This window comes from Mustela putorius, unplaced genomic scaffold (assembly GCF_011764305.1).
Source record: "Mustela putorius furo isolate JIRA1106 unplaced genomic scaffold, ASM1176430v1.1 tig00000281_pilon_pilon_pilon, whole genome shotgun sequence".
Taxonomy (NCBI): Eukaryota; Metazoa; Chordata; class Mammalia; order Carnivora; family Mustelidae; genus Mustela; species Mustela putorius.
The window spans coordinates 30,223,521-30,232,230 of NW_025421343.1; positions in this window are offsets into that span (position 1 = coordinate 30,223,521).

Genomic DNA, 8,710 nt, shown 5'->3' on the forward strand with positions numbered 1-8,710 from the left:
CTCAGTTCACGTGTGCTGTACTCCAGGAAGGTGCCCCACACCGCCAAGGTCAAGTGCCCACTCCCTCCCCCATCATGACTTCCCAGCTGGTGGTGCCCGGAACAGAGGACCCTTCCAGCGAGGCTTCTGCTTAGGGTCCAATACCATATCACATTCACCCCTGAATCCCCAGTACCTGGTACTAGGAGGAGCTAGTATATGTTGAATAAATTTTACGGTAAGAATTACAGAAATCTGTAATAGTAGGTAGAGTGGAAATTAAAAGGTGAGGTCTGGCTTAGGTTTCAGAGGGTCAGCTGGCTTGGCTAAGGGGTGCTGTGTGTTGGTGGGATGGAATTACTACCATCTTATCAATACAGAAACTGAGGTTCAGCCAAGCTCAATGCTTTGTTTAAGACAAGTTCATGGGCTTTTTCCTAAAGAGGCACAGGCCTCTTGAAACTCACTCACCCCCTACAGGAGAGAACCACTGGAGGGCCTGGGGAGGAAATGGATCTCTTTTTCCTATCTCTTTTTCCTACTAGTCTTACAAATAAAGCTAGTTTTTTTTTTTTTAAAGAAACATTAAACTTACCTGGTTTTTAAAATTTGGTGGATATTCTTTTGTATTCAATAAATACAATAGTCTGAAATACTCTTTGCTTCACTGTAGCTAGATAAAAGTGAGAAAGGAGAGCAGGAACTGAGGAAGGAAAAGAAGAGAAGGAAATAGAACATAAACAGAAAAAGAAAAAGCAGGCAATGTAACAAGGAATCATCTAGAAGGACTCTCCTGTGACATCCTGCAGGTCACTGGACTGTAGAATTCAAAGGGAGTAACCTCTTGTTAGCATGCCGTGAAAATCTGATGCTTCCCTTTTTGAACTTTTAGGCTCTGTTCCCCTTATCCCGTCAACCTTCTATGGGTAGCCTGTTATACCCAGGATTCCATGCGAGGCTCTGGGACTGCAAAGATGCAGGGCACCAGGGTCTCCCTGTGGTGAGAATGAAGCAGTGAGATGAGAGAGGTGGGGAGGACCCCAACCCAGTCTGAGCGAAAGTGTGGGTGCAGAGGCACTTCCAGGATTGGGCATCAGTTGGGCTGAGGCCGGGCCAGAAGGCAGTGTGGAGTGAGCACTCCCTGCAGAGCAAACAGCCAGAGGAAGAGGTAGATGGCCTTGCGGAGGTTCTGGGTTCTGGAATCCTGGTCCCTGGGCTCCCTTTCATTGTAAGCCTCTCCTGGGGTATGTTACTGGAAGAGACAGCCGTTCTTTTTCAGTCCTTGGAAATTTTGCCAGATATCCCTTCCCTGCGCCCCCCAAACCCGGCAGCTAACTGGACACAAATCTTGACAGTTCTGCTCCAGGGAGGCTCACCGGCCCAGCCTTCCCCATCCCCGCGCCCAGGATGGGGTGAGGCTAGTGCCTTAAGCATCGCCCTTAGTAGAACACTGGCCTCTGACGCCTTCACATTGGGGCAGTTCCCATCATGCGGAGCCTGGCTCCTGAGCTCCATCTTCTCAGATCCAGGGATCCCAAAGCAAGAGGTCAGGACCCCACCTCTGGGGGGTATAAGGTCCCCAAGAGCAGGTGGGAGAAGTAACATCTCCTTTTTCTCAGGGCTCCCTTTCTGACAGCAGCCACCAGACACAGCTTAAATGGTGTCTGGTGGATGCTGATTTTCCAGCGGGTGGGGGGGGGTTGGGATTTCTACATGGCGCAGTGGGACCCAGCCAGTCCTGACCCATCCAGGTTCCCTGAGCCTCACGGACACCAGCAGTCCCGGTGGCCAGCTTGACTGGAGGCATGAATCCCCTCGAAACACCAGTGCAACAGGCCAGCCTCCTGTGCACACAGATGGTAGAGCTCCTTGCACTCACACTTAACACTCGTGTGCGAGCCCCTTTGCCCACTCCTGGCAGCTGCATTGGCCTAGCAGGGCACAGCAGAGCAGGGAGGAGAGGTAGGCAGGAACGTCAGCCCCAGGGGGCCAGGAGAGGCTAGGCAGGGCTTTATCTAGGAGCAGGAGGCTGCTGAATAATGAATTTCCCACTCCGACTCTGAGCCTGCATTCCCAGGGCTGTACGCAGGGCACACCACACACACACACACACACACACACACACACACACACACACGCACGCGCACACACACACACACACACCAATACACACTGGGCTGACAACTTGGAGGGGCGGGCACTGCCAGGACTGTGAGGCTCTGTGAACCGCCGGAGGGAGCAGCTCTCTCGCTCAGTTGCCTGGGTCTCTGTGGGCAGCATCCGAGGGGGCGCAGGAGGCGGGAGCAGCAGAGCAGAGAGGGAGAGGAGGGAGGCGTGTGCGTGTGAGTCGAGCTCCGCCAGACTCACTCCTTCCCCAGCCGCTCCTGCCCGCCGGCGGTGTCCAGGCTCCACACGCCAGCATGGCTCTGTTTGTCCACCTCAAGACGGTCTCGGAGCTGCGGGGCAGGGGCGACAGGATCGCCAAAGTGACTTTCCGAGGTAGGGGGCCCCCTGTCTTAGAGGGACCCTAGCTCTGGGCTGATGGGGATACGGCAGAGCAGGGAGGATGGATGGGAAAAGTTCTAGCAGGGTTGGGGTGATGAGGCTTTCCATGGGCAGCCCTCTGCCCCTGGCCTGACTGGCCACTGTGATTTCCTGATGGTCAGCGTCCCCCGTGTCGCCCTGTCTGCGTCTGTGTCCGTCCCTCCCTGTGCTTGCCAACGTGCAGTGTGCCTGGTAGGGTGCAGAGTTCTCTGCGTGCAGGGGGTCCTGGGGAAGCAGAGGTAAAGACCGCCTCTCCAAGCTCAGGGGGACCCACAGCGAAGAGGCCCAGCCCCATAGAGCCTCTGTGGGCCCATTCCTCCTCTCCCTCTCCCTCCAGAAGATCTCCTTGGGCTCAGGGTGGTGGTGGCCTCTGCAGACTGAAAGCCATAGCATGGCTCCCCAGAAACCAGGCAGCCAGGGGCTCTCTGGTTGAGGATACTATTGGCTTCCTGTGGATCTATTGGTGGGCAGGGATCCTGTGAGCCCCACTGGCCTCTCCTCTGTCGATTCTCTTCCTATCCTCCTCCCTTCCCATGCATCCAGCAGCCAGTTACTATGGTCTATGTGTCAAGCCTGGGGGCTGCGGGTGACCCAGGCTCTGTCCTTGAGGAGCCCACCTCCAGTGGGCAGACAAGTAGGACAGGTGTTTGATATGATGAGGACGGGGACAAAGGCAGCATGCAAGCCACAGAAGCAGCACCCGACTTGGGCTGGGGCAGAGTGGTCAAGGAAGGCTTCCTGGAGGAGGTAGCCCCTCAGCTGAAACCCAAGGGACTAGCAGGAAGGAGCAAGGTAAGGAAGTGAGGGCAGTGCTGGTGCCGGGGCCGGGAGGCTGAAGGCTGAGAGAGGAGCTGGAATGTGGAACGGAGTCGATAGAGGATCCATGAAGCTGGAGCCCAGAGTAAGCACAGAAGCCAAGGCAGGAGAGAGACGGAACCAAGGACGCAAGGCTGCCTTTACCCTAAAGACAGTGGGCAGCCCCCAAGGCTTTTAAGTAGAACTAAATAAGGCCGGGTTTCTTGTGCTTACCACCCACCCGCCTTGGCTTCTGACTGGCCATAGCCCAGCTCTCTGGGCCGGGACACCTCTGATGTCCTTTCACCAAAGGCCAGGGCACTCCTCACTAGACACGGCCCTTCTTCCTGAGAGGGGAAGATGATGGGGGCTGGGGGCGGAGCTGAGAGAAGCCCAGCAGACCAGAGAGCAAAGTGAGCAGGGCCCAGGCTGGGGGCATGTCCGCACCCGGGTTGCAAGGGAGAGGTGAGACCAGGGGCCATAGCCCCCGTGCCCCCCCCCATCGGATGGGCTCTGGCGGGAGGCCCAGGTTGTGCACAGAATGGGCAGGGATGCAGGGGATCGCAACGTCCCTGCAGGCAAGTTGGGGAGGAAAGGGTGGGTAGGCTGCCTGTTGCTTCCCACACCAGCCCGAGGATGGCTTTGTCTGCAGCACTCTGGATCTGTGTGCCACCTGCTGGCTTTAGGAAAAGCGAGTGTGTCCCTTCATCTGTGAAATGTGTCCCTGGGCTCCACAAACAGCACAGCACTCGGCTGCTTGGCTCCAGAGTGCTGTGTTCCTGCGGCCACGACCTGCCAGCCCCCCGTGGCGGCAACCAGGCATTTGCAGGCAGAGACACCAGGGCCCAGAGGGAAAGAGACCCCTGTGGCGTCAGTGCAGGGGCTGGGGCACAGAACCTCACCCCCTTCCCTGGGTGCTCGATCCTGCAAGCCCCTTTTTCTCTTCCTGGTCAACCAGAGCACGCTATCTGATGTGCCCCCCCTTCTCCTTGGATCTCCTTTGATCCCTGGGCCTCTAGCCTCAACCGACCACACAGGAATTTGCTGGTTTGCACACTGGGCCTTCTGGACTGAGTGGGGAGATCCACTTCCAAGCGGTGCACCTGTAGCAGGTGGCCGCAGACAGAACTAGGGGAAGGAGCTGGGCATCAGGAAGGGGCCGATGGCAAACAGATTTCCAGAAAGCATCCTTTCTAACAACCAGAGATGTCTCAGCCATTCCTCAGCCAGCACCTGACAACCAGAAACACCCCCCAAAACCCAACATTAACAACAATTCAGAGGAAGCAACCCATTCCAGAATGTTCCACAGCAACTCCTGGCATACACAGCCTCAGTTGTCCAAGCAAACGGCCGCAGGGGGGGGGAATCAGAAACTGATAAATAGTCAGAGGGAGAGGATGGCCCTGGGTTCCCCTAGTCCCGTGAGTGAAGCTCAGGGACAGGTTGGGTGCGGGGAGCCCTAGTGGGTTGGGCCCTCTGGCTGTGACCCTGGCAGACAGGATGAGCTGGTTGAAACATAGTTTGCCCTTCTGTGCTGTGCCCCCTGAGACCCTTAGGGGCTGCGGTGGAAAAAGTTCTAGATACGGCGTCAGAAGCTCTGGGTCCTACTGGGTTCTGGCTCTCACTTCCCCTCTCTAGTCCTCATCTTTAAAATGGCCACGTGGGTAACAAGCACGTCCCCGGGGTGCTTCAGTGAAGGAGTGGGCACTGGAGGAGGTTGACGGAAGGGCATTCAGATGACTGCTAGGTCTGCGAGGCACCCCTTTCCGGTGCTCCTGGGGGGCGGCTGCTGGCTCCCGAGCCATCTTCTCTCCAGCCCACTCTCTCCTCTCCCCGAGAGCACATCTGAGGGCTTCCTGACCTGTGCCAGGAGCGAGCAACTCAGGCCTGTCCTCTGCTCTGTAGGGACCCCCCGGCTAAGATGTTCCTCAGGAACCTGGGTCTGGAGCAGACTGCCCCCCGCCCCCAGAGCCCTGTTCCCATGGGGGCTGCGCCTTCACTCGTAACCTGATCCTGCCCTTATTCCTTCACTCTCGGTACGTGCGGATGTTTGTGGACAAGTCTAGGACCCTGAGGGTGAAGACACAGCCCCTGCTTGCAGGAGATACAGTCCACTGGGTCACATAGGAGACACCAGAAGCCCCGGTCCCCAGGCCATGTCATGCACGCAGACCCCAGAGCCCCAGAGCTTCCCGTGAACAAGAGGAGACCGTGGCCCTCATTGAACTGAGAGGCCTGCAGCCAGAATCAGGAGTGCGCTGTCAGGAAAGGAGCCATCTGGATGGCAGGTCACTTCTCAAAGAAAAGCAGGACTCTCCTAGTGTTTGTCCTTTTTCAACTGCTAACTTGGTTCTCAGCATCAGTGAAAACCAGGGAACACGGTGGGAGAGCCTGTAAGTTCCTCTAGGCCAGCCTCTGTCCAGTGCTCAGCCCATCCACACCTGGGGAGAGAACCTGGGCTGCCCGTGAAGTAGCGACAGGCTCTCTGGGGCCAGGCCCATGATCTCTCCGTACTCCGCATCCCCGAGCTTTCTTGCCACGATAGTGGGTTTGGGGGTTGGATGTGTGAGTTGGGTGTTGTCTGGGGGCTGGGTCTGATCTCCAAGTAATTCACTTGAACTGGTGATGGAACCAGCGGTAAAGGTCTGCTTTATCAAAGACTTCTCCCTCCTCCTCCTCCTCCCGGCCCGCCCCACTGCATTCCCATAACCCTGAATTTCTTGTCATTCTCCCAAAGATAGAAGCCCTGTATCTCTCCAGACCTTGAGACATTGATTTCTTTTGCCTGCAACAACCCCCACCCTCCATCTTGAGAACACGCATGAATTCTGTCCATCCTTCAAGGCCCAGCTCATCTGTCACCTCCTCTGGGAAGCCTTCCCCCTCCCTTGCAGTGCTATGTGCTTACTCCTCCCACAGCTCAGCTAGGGCACTTGGTATTTTAGAAACCGCCGCAGTTCTGGGGCCCCAGAGGGAAGCTGACCCCATTCTCTAGGAAACGCGGGGGAGCAGAAGCAAGTGGGGCCACGTGTGGCCCAAGCCCTTCGTAGGACACGCTCTTTCTGAGCACGGCTGCATAAACACGTGGTACAGGGTGGGGTTTCATAGGCGAACCAGGGTCCCCTAATCGGATAGGGGAGCAGAGAAGAGTGGGACATAATGGGGAATGTCCGACTCAGAAGGGCCAAGGTGTGCTTCGGGTTGGGCCGTGAACTGCGGCCTGTTAGGGGGATGGCGGCTTCCTTCTTCCGCCGGTGGAGACGCAGAAGGAGGGTCGAGGGAGGCTGCTGCGGGAGGCCAGGCCATTCTGGGTGAGGGGCTGACGGGACCAGAGGCCAGAGGAGGGAAATCCCAGTTGAGTGCCCTAACTAGGAAGCCCCAGGTTGGGCTGGAGCAGAGGCTGCAGGGAAGTTGAGGCAAGATGAGGGGGGCAGTGAGGGTGATGAGCCAGAATCCATGGGGTCAGGTGAGAGAGTGCAGGGGGGAGGTGGGGTCCCAGCCTCGGCAGGGGGGACAAGGTGTCCCCACTCATGGCTGTGGGGGCCCCCCGGATTCCAAATTAGGTTTCTTCTCCCCATTAAAAAGGAGGAGCTCTCTCTCTTCATGAGAAATAGGACCTCTATCTCGAGGCTTCCTTGCCATCCCTGGTCCTGTACCACATCTCTCTGAGAGCTTGTGGGCTAGGTGTCACCCCCCACAAGGGGTGGGCATTGCCCCCATGGAAGGGGACGAAGGGAGGGACCCTTAGGACAGACTCTGCCACCCACACTGGCTGTGAACCCAGCTCTGTGCGTCTGCTGTGCCTCCCACCTCCTCCACTGTACCCACCACACACTGGTCCCTCACCCCCTGGGAGTGAGGCTCGGGACAGATCTTTTCTGTCCAAATTCCCAGGTGGTAAATGTCCCCCCTCCCACCCAGAGCAAGCCAGTGCAGACTCAGAGAGAAGGCAGAGCACACTGGAAATTCCCCAGGCTTCTCCTGATCTGATGAGGGTGTTTTCATGATATGGAAGTAACTGTAAAATTGTGTCCTGCTACAAAGGCCCTCAGCAAAAATGCTTCTGGAAATGTGTTCCAGAATAGGCTTGTAAATTTCCCTGAATTGCGATGCCTTCCTTGGTTGTCTCACCCACCTTTACTCATAACATAAAAGCTACAGCCCTCCCACCTACACCCATGGCTGGGACTAATCCCTTTTTTATTATTAACTCTCTATGACGGAAAGTCTCAAAGACATACACGAGTTGGGAGAGTGTTGCTTTGGCCCCCAAGCTTTCCCAGGGCAGTCTTAACATCCGTCAACTCCTGGCCGGTCCTGTCCCATTTGTTCCCCTCCTCCTCCCATACCCCGAATTATTTGGAAGCAAAGCCCAAACGCCACACCATCTCATCTGAAAATATTCAGTACAGTACAGTACAAAGCTATAAAAGACAACGATTCAATTTTTTTTTAAAAACCCACATATTACATCACTCCTAAAAAATAACCCCTTCCTACTACCAAATATTCAGTCAGTGATCAAATTTCTGCTTGTCTCATCGATGTCATAATTTTTTTCCTGGTCATTAAAAGCTACACTTTCATGGGTTTTGTGAACCAAGGATTTTATCATTCATTCACTCGTTTCATTCATCCAGATCATAATATTCAGTGAGGGCCAGCCAAGTGTTATTTTAGGCATTGGTGTGACAGCAATAAATTAAAAAGACATGGTCCTTGCCCTCAAGGGGAAGCCAGTCATTGCCCCAGTCACCACGAGCAGCACAAAGAATAGTCTGGAAAGGGAGGTGCAGGTGCAAGGCAGCATGAGGCAAGGGAAGCCCACGCCGGCCAGGAGGTCTGGAAGCTGCCCTGAGAGGGGGCATCAGGACTCGCTCGTTAAAGATGGCAGAAGAGCCCTTGGGAAGGGAGGTGGGAGCAAACCAGCAGCACTGGTGTTGGCCAAAGTCAGCCGCCCGGAAGCCAACAGATGAAGCTGGGCGGTACGCGGGACCAGGGAAGAGATTTTACTGCAGGGGCATGGGGGATGGGCTGATATTTAAGCTGACTTCTTAGCTGGGACAAGGGCTAACATCAGTACAGCGTGGAGCTGAATCAAGGGTTTAGAGAACAGGGAGTGCTTGCTGGGGATGGGGTGGGCGTGCCCTGGAGGGGAGGCGGGCCCAAACACAGAGGGTTTGAACTTCTGCTTTTTAAGTGAGTAGGAGTCTGATGCTTTTAGTAGGAGAATGGGCAGGGGACATCTGGTTTTGGAAAGGACACCCTGGATGTCAGGACTCCAGACCGGGAGCCCAGGGAGGAAGCTGGGGCAACCGTACAGGCCGAGGACTGTGTCTTAACGGGGAAGAGGTGGGTTTGGACAGAAGAGAGGACATCGGTTCAGAGA